The sequence below is a fragment of the Benincasa hispida genome, chromosome 11, assembly GCF_027475165.1.
Source record: "Benincasa hispida cultivar pf3 chromosome 11, pf3_genome.v1.1, whole genome shotgun sequence".
Classification (NCBI taxonomy): Eukaryota; Viridiplantae; Streptophyta; class Magnoliopsida; order Cucurbitales; family Cucurbitaceae; genus Benincasa; species Benincasa hispida.
In genome coordinates, this window is record NC_143488.1 from 23,578,759 (window position 1) to 23,591,713 (window position 12,955).

Sequence of the window (12,955 nt, forward strand, 5' to 3'; positions counted from 1 at the left end):
TGCATGAATAATTGCACAACCTAAGGTGAGTTTCAAATCTATATGTCACACACTATGCCATATAAACCACATACTTCTCATGTATATTAAACAAAAGTTGATGAACCAGGATAATTAGCCTTGAATCCTCAAAATTAAAGTTAACTATTACAAAAGCAAAGCGTCACCAATTAAAACAGGCAAACCGGGTCTTGAATCGTCCGATCGAAGTCCATATCTTCACTGATCGTGTTCCAAAACCCAAGCGATCGTCTACACGAAAGAGTAAACGCTTTACTCAATCGTTTACCAACATTTTCAGAGCTAAACGATCGTGTACCTTTTACTATGCGATGAAGCATGAGGTACGCGATTGTGCAACGCGCCACGCATAACGCAAACCTTAAACGATCGTCTAACGACAACGATGTAGTGAAGCAAAATCGTCTAAACGATCGCTGAGCGAGCACCTAAGTATCATAAACCGCGTGATCGTGTAGTTAGTAACTATGCGATGAGGCATGCTAACTACACGGTTGTTTAGTGTACGCACCTTTTATTAAACAATGAGCATCTAATGCTCCCACTCGATCGTTTACCTCTAGCGTCTACAAATCGAGCAACCAACGCTATGCGATAGAGTAAACACTTTACCCCATCGGTTAGCATTAGCTAAACGATCGTTTAGTAAATACTATACGATTGCATAGAAAAATCTACACGATCGTTTAAACAAATCCCAATGATCGTTTACCTGAAGCTACATAATACGACCAACTCTCGGCCTTCTTCCTCGCTGAGAACCACATCTCCATGCTTCAAAACTTCATCACGAACCTCGACAAACTCAAACACTTTGAATTACAAACTCGATTTCATGTTAATTATGCCAAAAAACATAGGGACCCTTACAAATTCACACTTTGTAATTAAAGAAAGCTTTAAACAGAGACAATTAACTCGTAAACATTCATCAACGCCATCTGCAAGCGCATTTAAAAATTAAACGCAATGCAGAAAACCCACCACAACTGTAAAAGAAGTTCAAAACAGAAGTGAAATTTGGAATATCAGAACAACCTGGCTCTGATACCAATTGAAGGAAATCAGACATGAGGATTTCTAAGAGTAGTGGAATGATCGTTCCAAATTCTATTCGTATTTGAACATACACAATTATAATCAAGAAACGGAAATTTACAGATCATGCACAATACGAAATTACAACATGCTTTACAATTAGATCAAGGGAAAGTTCATACATACCTTTGAAGACTCATCTTCAAACTCCCTCGATCCAAATGCTCATTCAATCTCTAAGACTGCAACACATGAACGCATGAACACAGCGACCACAACACAGCACGATCACAACGATCTCCAAGAACACAAACACAGCGAACGACCTTCAAAAACCTCGACCTTAGCCGAGTTGAGTAAGACACCACCACAATGGCTACCTTGGTATAATCGGTGTGAGAATCCATAAGTGTGGGCTCTGTGTAGACTTGGTTAGAGGAAGAGACCGGAGGAATAACAATCGTGTAAATGATTGAGCAAGTGGAAGATGACAAACTATATACGATGCCCAATCATTTAGAAGATGGCAAGCTATTGTATAGTAAGAGCCCCACGATCGTTTAGAAGATGACTAGCTGAGTGAACTATTGTGTAGTGTCACTCCACGATCGTTTAATCTCTTTTCAGTTATCGTTTAGTGAATCCTATTCACTTGACAACAAACTGTGAGTGAGTTTCCGAGAATAGAAACTCTTTCTCAAATCTACTAAATTTAGGAAAAAAATTTTCCTTTTATCTCACGGTTACCATGAAACCACTAATAACCTCCCACTTAATTGGTTATTAGAGAAAAAGATATAATTATCCAATAATTAATATTATTATAAATATATATGATAACCAACTTACCATATTATATTTATAACTTATAATTTTAATATTTCATCTCATGAAACATATAAACCATAGTTCTTTTTCTATTTCATGATACTTAATGTAAATCTCATTTACATTAACCCTCCATTTGATGTATCTCATACATCACATTGATCATATCATATATAATCGAATTTTCTCTTGTCAATTTGAACATTTCAAATCAACACCAAGAACTGATTCTCAATTAGAATCCATTGAGCTATCAAGGGGAACTTATGGACCTGTAGCTTGAAGCTCCAACGATATGTGAATAATTGACTAAACTCTTTGGTCACAGGATCCACCATCCGTTAACTGCCAGGTATTTCACTAAAGACTGATAGCTGCACTCTTCTTACTACTGATATATTATGTGTCCATATCAACCCATCAACAGTGCGATAACCCTTCACAGATCGCTCATAAGTACAGCTGGGCCAATAACCGTTATGCCCCTGTAGTTACATTCAACTCTTTAAGTACCACTGATCCCTCTAATTAATATAAGTCATAGTCCTACTATGACTAAGTCCTTTCTTCAAAAGAGAAGCTGTGGCCACTATTTTCAAGACCCGGAACCAGCCCTTAAGGGAACAATCTATCTACTTACCCCACTTCGGGGAAGGAGTGAATTCCATCTTGTGTAACTGAGTTCCCAACTCCAAAATTAGATAAGTCCCCAAAGGTAGGCATGTTGAGTTTGCAATTTGACCACTCTCACCCATATTACTCAAATGACCGCCCTCAAAGGCAAGAGTTCCCAAAACACTCAGGATTGAGGTCATGTCACCTATGGTTGTTTAGGTAAGATGTAAGTTTCAAGTATCAATGACATTATATAAAGAGACTAGTCATCTCGTGGTCCGGTCCTATACAAACTCTTTGTTTAGGACACCCTCGCTTGCATGTCTCCACATGAATAGTCAAGATCTACCATTTGTAGTAGTTCACAACACTTGCAAACCTCTACAAAGTGGGTTGTATCCATAGTGTCACCAGGATCAGGTATTCCTCATTAATCCTTATACTACAGATCTTTTTAGGTTATCACTTAAGGCATGATTCACTTGTATATCTCATATACATGCTTAAGTTTACATATAATAACCATGGAGCTTTGTTTATTGGATATGAGTAAATGCCAAATAAAATAACTTTTATTTTATTCATAACAATGTGTACAGTTTACAAACTACGAGACTCCTGGAGAATTAGGACACCAACCCAATAGGTTTTACCTTTCCAATGTTAACAAATTTTTGAACACATTGATCTTGCCCAAAACATGGAGTTCATAACCTATATCCATAAGTCAGAACACACATAATCAAATTGGGTAAATATTTTACTTATACCACATTGATATAATAACCTATATCCATATCAACAATCATAACAATATTCAACAAAATTCTTCAAAACGTTAATAAACACGTAATACTCAATAATAAATAGTATCATTATTTTCCTTATTATTATTTTCGGGGGGGAGGTATACAAATGGAAAATGTAAAAACAGCCAGTACCTATTGAGCACCAATAAGTTGCAAAAAAATGACAAAAGAGATCTCATCAACCTATACATTTCTTTGGATAATCATCACAAATTCTTCCTAGAATAAAAAGTAAATACTCAAATTAGTCTACATATATAGCAATCTAAGTGTTCTTATATATCATTCAAGCATTAAACTCACCACTTTGTTGGTCTTAATTCTCCCTACTGTGTGAATGTACATGTATTTCTTCTCCAAAAAATCATTTACAACAAAATGCAGTCTAAAAGCAACAAAAGACACCAAGTACCACATATTATATAAAAAAATATGTGCGATCTTACAAACTGAGCTCATTCAGTTCGCACACAGTTAATGTCATCTTGTGTATAAATAGATAGTGCACCTTTCATCTGTATATAAGAAAGTGGATCTTAACTTATGACACTAAATTTCTAGTTCAAATTGTTTGAAGTTCTACAGTACATACCATGTCTACAATTGAAGTGTTCTTGGACAATATTATATCACACATAAACCGCATGACACAATAGCTGCATTCAACCACACCCAATTATTTAGGACACTGTACATAGAATACAAGAAAAATAGATATGGTAAATAAGGTTCTATGAACTAACTTGTCACTTACTTGCATTTTCATTTCACCTACCTTAACGACCTTCCAACTTGGCTTCTTCCTTTTTGAGATGTTGAAGGACCTACAGATGTATGCATGGAATGAAAAAGATTTTAACTATTTACATAAAATAGTTAGTCATTATAGACTTAATGGTATAGTAAGTATCACATACATTCCAACTACTTCCATTGTTGGGGTTGATGCCTTAAATCTCATAGGGTTCTGTAGTTTGTAAATACCTGTATGAACAAACGCTTGTGATGTAATAATATGAGATATTTTCTTCACTGTGGTCTATGAAATATGAGATATTTTAGTTGCATTTACCACAAACCAATAAACTAAGATCCCTGATTATCGTTATAACTTAAGCATGTATGTGAAGACATATAAGTGGATCATGCCTTAAGTGATAATCTAAATGGTATGTAGTATATGGATAAAGGAGGGAAACCTTATCCTGGTGACACTATGGATACGACCCACTTTGTAGATGTTACAAGTGTTGTAAAGTGCTACAGATGGTCTGATCCTGATCATTCATGTGGAGACATGCGAGCGGGGGTGTCCTATATAAAGGAGTTTGTATAAGACTTGATCACGAAATGTTTAGTCTCATTATATAACGTCGTTCATGACAGAGACTTTCATTTCACTAGGATGTCCATAGGTAACATGACCTTAATCTTGAGTGAGTTGGGAACTCCTGCCTATAAGAGCGGTCATTTGATTTGCATGGGTGCGAGTGGCCAGATAGCCGACTCAAACCTGCCACTTTGGGGATTCATCTGATTGGGGACTTGGGAACTTAGCTACACAAGATAGAATTCACTCCTTCCCCGAAGCTGGGGTAAGTAGATAAATTGCTCCATTAAGGGCTAATTCCAGGGCTTGAATGATGTGGCGCCACACACTTTCTCAGGCCCAAGAGGTGTTCACTCATAGTAGGACTATGATGTATTATTCATTAGAGGAATCAGTGGTACTTAAGAAGTTAGATGTAACTACAAGGGAAAAATGGTAAATTGGCCTAACTGTACTTATGAGCGATCTGTAATGGGTTATCGTAGTGTCGATTGTTTATATCCAATGGACACAGAAATATATCTATAGTGAAAAGATTTCAGCTTTCAGTCTTTAGTAGAGTGTCCGACAGTTAACGGATGGTGGATTTCGTGATTAAAGAGTTTAGTCAGTCATTCACTTACCATTGGAGCTTCAAGCTACAATCTAGAAGGTCCCCTTAGTAGCTTAATGAATTCAAGTTGAGAATCAGTTTTTGGGTTAGTTTGAAGTGTTCAAATTAACGAGAGAAAATTTGATTATATATGATATAATTAAATTGGTTCAATTATATGTGATATAATTGATATGATGTATTAGATATATTATTTGGAGGAATTGATATAACTATGATTTATATTAAATAAAGGAGAAAAAACTATGGTTTAAATATTACATATGATATGATATTAAAACTATAGGTTATAAATATAATATGATAAGTTAATTATTATATTTATTTATAATTAAAACAATTATGTGATAATTGTGGTTGGTTATTTTCTCCATTAACCGTGAAAGTGGGAGGTTATTTCAGTTTCAAATAACTGAAAAATAAAATGAAAAGTGTTTTCATTTTGTAATGACATCGTTTCATTAGTTGCATTACTAATTGTTTAGCTTACGAGAGACTACACGATAGCCTTCAAGCGAGTTTCTAAATGATCTTATACTAGCGACTTTTACTAAACGATCGTGTAGACGATCCAACAATAGAGCGACACTTACTAAACAATCGTGTAAACGATCCAACATGTTTTACTAAATGATCGTGTACTAGCGAGATTTTTACTAAACGATCAAGCATCTCAGTCTATGCGATAGACATAACCTTCTCCAACTTGCTTGATCGTGTAGTTCGATCGTTGCCTTCCTCCATCCCTCTATCAAATGCACACAGAGCCCACACCTCCTGGATTCTCACTTCGAAAATACCAAGGTTGTCAAGTGGTAGTGTCGAATAGTGCTTGTTTGTGGAGAAGACTGTTCGTGATTACTAGACGATTGGGTAGGCGATCTGAACGAGAACGAGAGGTTGTTGTCCAAGTCTTCACAAGAGTGAGAGATTGATAGAATAAGTGTTCTTCAAAGATATGTCTCTCATTTCCTTTTGTATTTGATTCTTTAAGCATACTGTAATTTGTTCTAAGATGCATAACTATTCCGTATGTTTGTGAATGCGTTTAATTCTTTCACAGTGGACTTGAAAAGATCTTGCTTCCGCTCACTGGTTCTCTTGAATAAGAGTTCCTTCATCCATAGCATCCTCATGGATATATTTTTTCAGAGGGTCTATTCAAAATACAATACATTTTGTGTAATCAACAACTACCAAACTCCAGTGATTGCTATATGTTTAAATAAACATAGAAATTGTTAGACTAATGATACTAAACTATATATGCCCAATTTCTACACAACATACCCCGAATTATAAGGAAACATGAGAAGTTGATTTCAATCTGTTCCCAGTAATCTAGCATTCAACACTTGCGCACATGATTCTTTGTAAGTAGATATTGAAGTAGATCCAACATCCAAGAACTTGTACAAACTCAGTGTATTGGACTTTTAAAAAATTTTGTATAAGTACCTATGAATGTAATAACCATAATGAATAACTATTCAACCCAATTTGTAATAATAAGATAGTATTATATTAATAATGTCACTTACATCATGTACGCATCGAGGCAAGGTGTTGATATTGGACGCATATAGCAAAAATCACGGAATGCGTCAAGTAATATGCAACATTTTCTTTGGATCCCAAATACACCAACATGTACTTTCATCTGGATTGTTGACTTAATATGCTCAAGTTCTCGAAGCAAACAATGTAGAGCTACTGGAGAACTTTGAAGAGATGTCATTGAATTGATTTCTAGATCTTTTGAGATCTTCTTAACTTCCTTCTATCACATATTTTAACTTTAGAAATAATTTATGCTATCACATATAATATCATCCAATCAAAAACACATATATTTTCCTTGTTAATAATTACTAGGTGTTGTGGCCATAATAAATATGAACCTATTTCCTGCGAAAGTATGCTGGTCCCTTCCTTCAATGGTATGGGAATTGAACAATCACCGTCAACGACCACATCAATTCACACTTTCATGTGGTCACCATCTAATTGAGAATCGAAAATGGTCCCAACTTCAACCATATTATCCTTCGATCCAATTGCTAAAAGACAAGAAGTTCCATCCTACTTTGAAGTCATTGTAAAACAAGTAGATTAGTACTAAATCACACTTCATAACAATTGTATGAAATATAACAATACTAACCTTTATCTTCTTTGAGCTTGAAAACTTTTTTTATTCATCTTCCTTATCTAGATGTTCCTCCTTCAGTTTGACCTTTTTTTCGTCTTCTATTTCAACGGGTTCCTCTTTGAGTTTTTTTAATGCACAATCATTGTCTTGATCTTCAAGTTCTTTATTTTTAACACCTTCTGATGAGTCACGAGTTTTTGAACATGTTTCAATTTTTCCTTTAAAGTCTTGTAGAGACTCATCACTTTTACAGAAATCAGAGCACTTTTTATGTTTAAGCAATTCCTCCTCCAACTCTTTAATCCGTGTAGCCATTCTCACTCGTTTTACTAAAAATAATTTTTCAGACTTGTCTTCGTCCACTTTTTTCTTTCCTTTTGGGGTATGAAAGTATTTAGTATTTGTGACATATTTACCCACCCCTCGAATCTGTCATGATCCATCTTTAGTTCCCATTGCTTGTGTTAATATATCCCCACTTGAATTTGCATTTAAACCATTTCCATTTTTATTAGCAAAGAGTTCATCCTATCAAAATGAAACAATAATATAATTAGTGTTTATCCATGCAAAAATAATACTTATATTAAATATTTACTATCTGATCAACCACTTCCTTCATTTCTTTATCAGGAATTTGTCCATCTTGAGTCATGCGAGCCTTTTTCCATATGATGCATTGATCAATTGGATCTACATTTGATGAAATTTATTTCTACACATACCTCATACTTTTTAGGATTTGTTGAACCTCAATAATAAACCTATTTAATAAGACGAATAGGTTATGGTTTACCAACTCTTCAGCTAGATTTGCATAACCCTTTCGTGACGTTCAATGGTTATATATGTTCTTGTTGCGTGTTTCTCGACCCTTTTGGCTAATAGTCTTCATAAGAATTAGATAATCAATGTTTAAAATTTTAGGATATTCCTGAACATAAATACATAAAAATAATAAGGATTTCAGTGGTTGTACTTACTTGAAACTCTTCTTTAAGTCGAGAACTAACGAAAGCTTTCCAATGCTCTTGCCGAATAAAAAAATATTGAGTTAGAGGATATTCTAATTTCTTCGACTGTCTTTGAATGGCATTATATGTTCGTCATCAACATGGATTTAAATTGATGAAAACATCCACCAGCATTCTGTATAAGGCTCTTCTTCGATCTAGGACAACCACAAATCCACCTTATTCTGAATCCATCAGAAGATACAAGTTAGTCCATGAGCAACATTATCTATGAACTAAGCAAATGTAGAATTAGATTGTTACCTCCAATAGTTCATATATCTTATCTTTTAACTCTCTTGGCACCTTTTTCCAACCATCATATATAATTGGAACATGGAACCACACAGATGTTCCAATAAAAATCTTCAACTTCGTTGCATTCTTCCCAATTGGTTGACCTAGTTCATTATACTCAAACACTCTTCTACGAACCTCGCTACTGATACGAGTGATCTCATTCATCCTTGTAGGTCCACGTTTTTTGTTCCCTTTTTTATCCTTTTTAATATAAATGGGAGATACAGAACCCCACTACGTATAACGACATTTTGTATGTTATCCATAAGTTCAATGCTGGCTTCATAAATGCAATGAACAACAATTAGTTTATATTCTGAAAAGCTTTATAAGAAGAAAACAAATAATTTTCAAATATTCTATATGTTGTCTACAAAATGTAACATGCATGTATTAAAATAATTAGTATTTATTAAGAAGATGATGTATAATTCAAGACGTGCTTACTCCCTATATGGTTGAACTTCTTCAGCATTTTCTAATATGTGAAGATGTGCTTTCTTTAATTGTTATGGACTAGGTCAAAAATAAGATCCAGCTGATAAAGGCCTATCACTTTGTTTTCCTTCTCGTGATTTGAATGACTCAAGTCCAACTGCACCTACCCCAGATAGAACTCTGAACGAAATTCAATAGCCTCCTCTTATATGTGTGCCTCTGTGATGCTGATAACTTGTAGAAATACAAGTTATTTTTGCTCTTAAGTTGGAACAACTAAGGTTTTTAATGATAAATTCTCCTCATTTTTAGAAGAAACGCATGGATTTATTCAAACATTAGCAAACTCATAAAAAAGAAGTCTTATTACTAAATATCGCGGCACTAACGCATTGTATTGCAGGATTTCAATGCAAGGATTAATGCTAACGCATCAGACAAGTGCCGTAGGAAAAGCTCTAACACAAGGGCCATGCGTCGGAGGAGTTCAACGCAGAGAAGATTTATTGCTTTAGGCTGATTGTGTCACATCACCACTTGCAAGTATGGGCACCGGCAGCAGGTGGCGTCTGAAAAGCTTCCAAGCAGCATGCGGCGTCTAAAAAGCTTCCAAGAGTCAGGTGGCTGACTAGGGCATGGACTTTAATGCTACCCATTCACCAAGTGGACGTGACCAACGCCTATAAATAGATGAAGTCCCTCCAGAGTTAAGAAGTTCGGAAATTATCAAGATCCTTACTCTTTGTATATTGTAGTCATAGTCTTAGTTCTGTAGAAGCTGTGCTGTGGTGTCGAGACGATCAAAAGGGTTGGGAACCACCACCACCGCTGGTCAGGGAGCGGAGGAAGCCACTCTTGAGAAAGACATTCCGTCCACTTCCTATACAAGTGATTGTACACAACGAGATTGAGCCAAAGAACTACAAAAAATTGTATTCTTTGACTTGACTCAGTTTCCTTCTTATTTATCACTTTCATTCCATTTGATTGAATATTGTTTTTGTAAAGACTCCTTGTTTCTTTATAAAATTCATATATTTGATCCATCATACTTACTATTGTTTATTTCTTGTTTATGTTGAATGCATTAATACTTTATGCACAACTTCATTCTAACGCTCAAACCAACTTGACAACTTGGTAAAAGCATCTTTAATTTAGACTATTCGAAAGAATAACTAAGCTGCATTCAATAGGACGCTTAGTACAGGTAGAGATAGACTTACTGGTGTTTATTGCATTTTATGTTAGACGCATGCATCCTAGAGATAGGCTTTTTATGTTATTCACGTTGAGAAATGTTGAATGAAGTCTGACGCATAAACAAAAGATAAGTAAATCATCCCATCTCATTCACATCACATCCTAGTTGTGTACACTCATCTTAGACTGACGCGTCCACTTATCTTAAACTCCATTTTCGCATGATCCATCATTCACCACTCCCCTTTTGTATCTTCTTGCACAAGCACAACAATTTAGTGTAAATAACACATTTCTCACATTCATTTAGGAAAACCTCTATAGTAGATACAACGCAAGGTCTGCGTTTGGTTAACTGAATTCCTAAGATCGACCTGGACCTACCAGGAACCTAAATTAGATTTATACTTGGGTCTAGTTTAGGAAAACTTGAACGAAATTAGGAATCGTGTGCATTCTGTGCATATATCTAACACCCCAACGCGTTACAATTACTTAAACGCATCAAAGCATAAACGCATCACTTATACTTAGAACTTATTTCTCCAATTTTTTTGTACAATACACTCCTAGAGCAAATCACGATAGCAACGAACAAGTTTTTGGCGCCATTGCCGGGGATTCAGAAACAAGAACTAACCAGAAATTTTGTTTGTATCTATTGTAGGAACACTTCAATCGAGGGAGTATTACAAGCTACGCCTAAGCTTGTGAATGTTTATGAGCAGGGAGAGCAATCCTGAATTTAGATACGACCCCGAGATTGAAAGGACCTTCCGACGTAGGAACCGATCCAACCGTTGTTGAAGGTTAAGGCAACAATTTCTCAGACAAGAAGACAAACAACAAGCAATGGCGGAAGAACAGGCAAATCAGCAACTAGCTCATGTTACTTAGAATCCGATCCTGATGGCAAATAGCAGTACACATCCCATGAGGGAATACGCGTCCCTTGTACTGTATGATTTCTCTCCAGGAATCATATACCCAACGCCGGATGGAACCAGGTTCGAAATGAAATCTGTTATGCTCCAAATGCTCTAGAGTGCTGGACAATTTGGGGGTGGTCGTGGTGAAGATCCTCACGCCCATATGAAGCGTTTCCTGGAAATGTGTAATTCATTTGTGATTCCTGGAATCAACCAAGAGGTGATCAGGCTGTCCTTGTTTCCTTATTCTTTGCGTGATGACGCAAAACAATAGGTGAGTTCACTAGAGCTTGGTGAAATCACCACCTAGGAGAAGTTGGAGGAAAAATTTATGCAAAAATACTTCCCACTTACCACCAACGCGAGGAGGCGTTGAGAGATTATGAACTTTGAACAAGAAGATACTGAGACCTTAAGCGCCGCATGGGAGCGTTTTAAGGGCTTAGTAAAAAATTGCCCAAACTATGAACTACCACTGACTATCCAAATGGAGATGTTTTATGGAGGACTGAATAGAGCATCACAGATGGCAGCAAATTCAGCAGCGGCTGGTGGACTTATGGACAAATCCTATACTAAGGCTAAAGAGATACTAGACCGCATTGCTAAACACAATATGGAATGGGTGGATGATACATATTATGGAAGAATTGACAGAAGATGGGGATCTCAGAACGTTAATTCTATTGATGCCAACGCAATAGCCCACTTTCTGCTCAAATGGCTACGATGACCAGCCTTCTGCAGAACATAACACTGGGAAACACATCAAATCAGCAGAAGGTGAATCAGGTAGAGGCATTTGGGCAGCCCATGGTTAGCTGTGTGGGCTGTGGAGATCCTCACTCCTATGCTGAATGTCCACAAAACCCTCAGTCAGTATGCTTCATAAAAAACAACCCATTCTCTAATACATATAACCTTAGATGGAGAAACCATTCGAATTTTTCTTGGACAGGAGGAAATCAGCAAGAGCACCACCCAGGGGCGAACCATCAGCAAAGGAATGGACCGCCACCTGCATTTCAACAAACACATCAGCAGCATCAACAACCCTTTAATAGAGGATAGACGTCGAGCTCAGGATCTCCGCTTGAGAACCTATTGAAGGAATACATAGCCTAGAATGACGCATTGCTGAAAAGCCAGACACCATCTATCAGAAACCTGGAGATCCAGGTAGGGCAGATAGCAAGCGAGTTGAAAAACAGGCAACCTGGAGTTCTACCTAGCAATACCGAAACACCTGGGAACAATAATGGGAAGGAGCAATGTCATGCGGTGACGTGGCGGAGTGGAAGAGCTCTTGAAGAAAGAAGAATGAATCCAAGAAACAGCAGCCCTTCGAAAGAACGCATTACACGTTCAATGGATCAGGAAGAAAGAACGCCCAAAACCACAAGCCATTCGAAAGCTACAAACCACAAAGCCTGAGGTGCCATTGAATGCAGCATTCTCTAGGTGTCTGATGAAGAAGAATGATGAACATCAATTCAAGCGCTTTCTTGAGCTCTTAAAGCAGTTGCACATCAACATTCCACTTATAGAAGCTTTGGAGAAGATGCCAACATATGTAAAATTTTTTAAGGACATTTTGACGAAGAAGAGAAGAGTCAGTGAGAAGGAAGTAATAGCGCTAACGCAGAAGTGTAACGCGTTAGTAAGC

General features: G+C 36.6%; 1 pseudogene; it reads right to left on the minus strand.

The window, feature by feature from the left end:
* Nucleotides 1–6,343: 6,343 nt before the first annotated feature.
* Nucleotides 6,344–11,452, minus strand: LOC150032500 (uncharacterized; annotated as a pseudogene).
* Nucleotides 11,453–12,955: the final 1,503 nt, after the last annotated feature.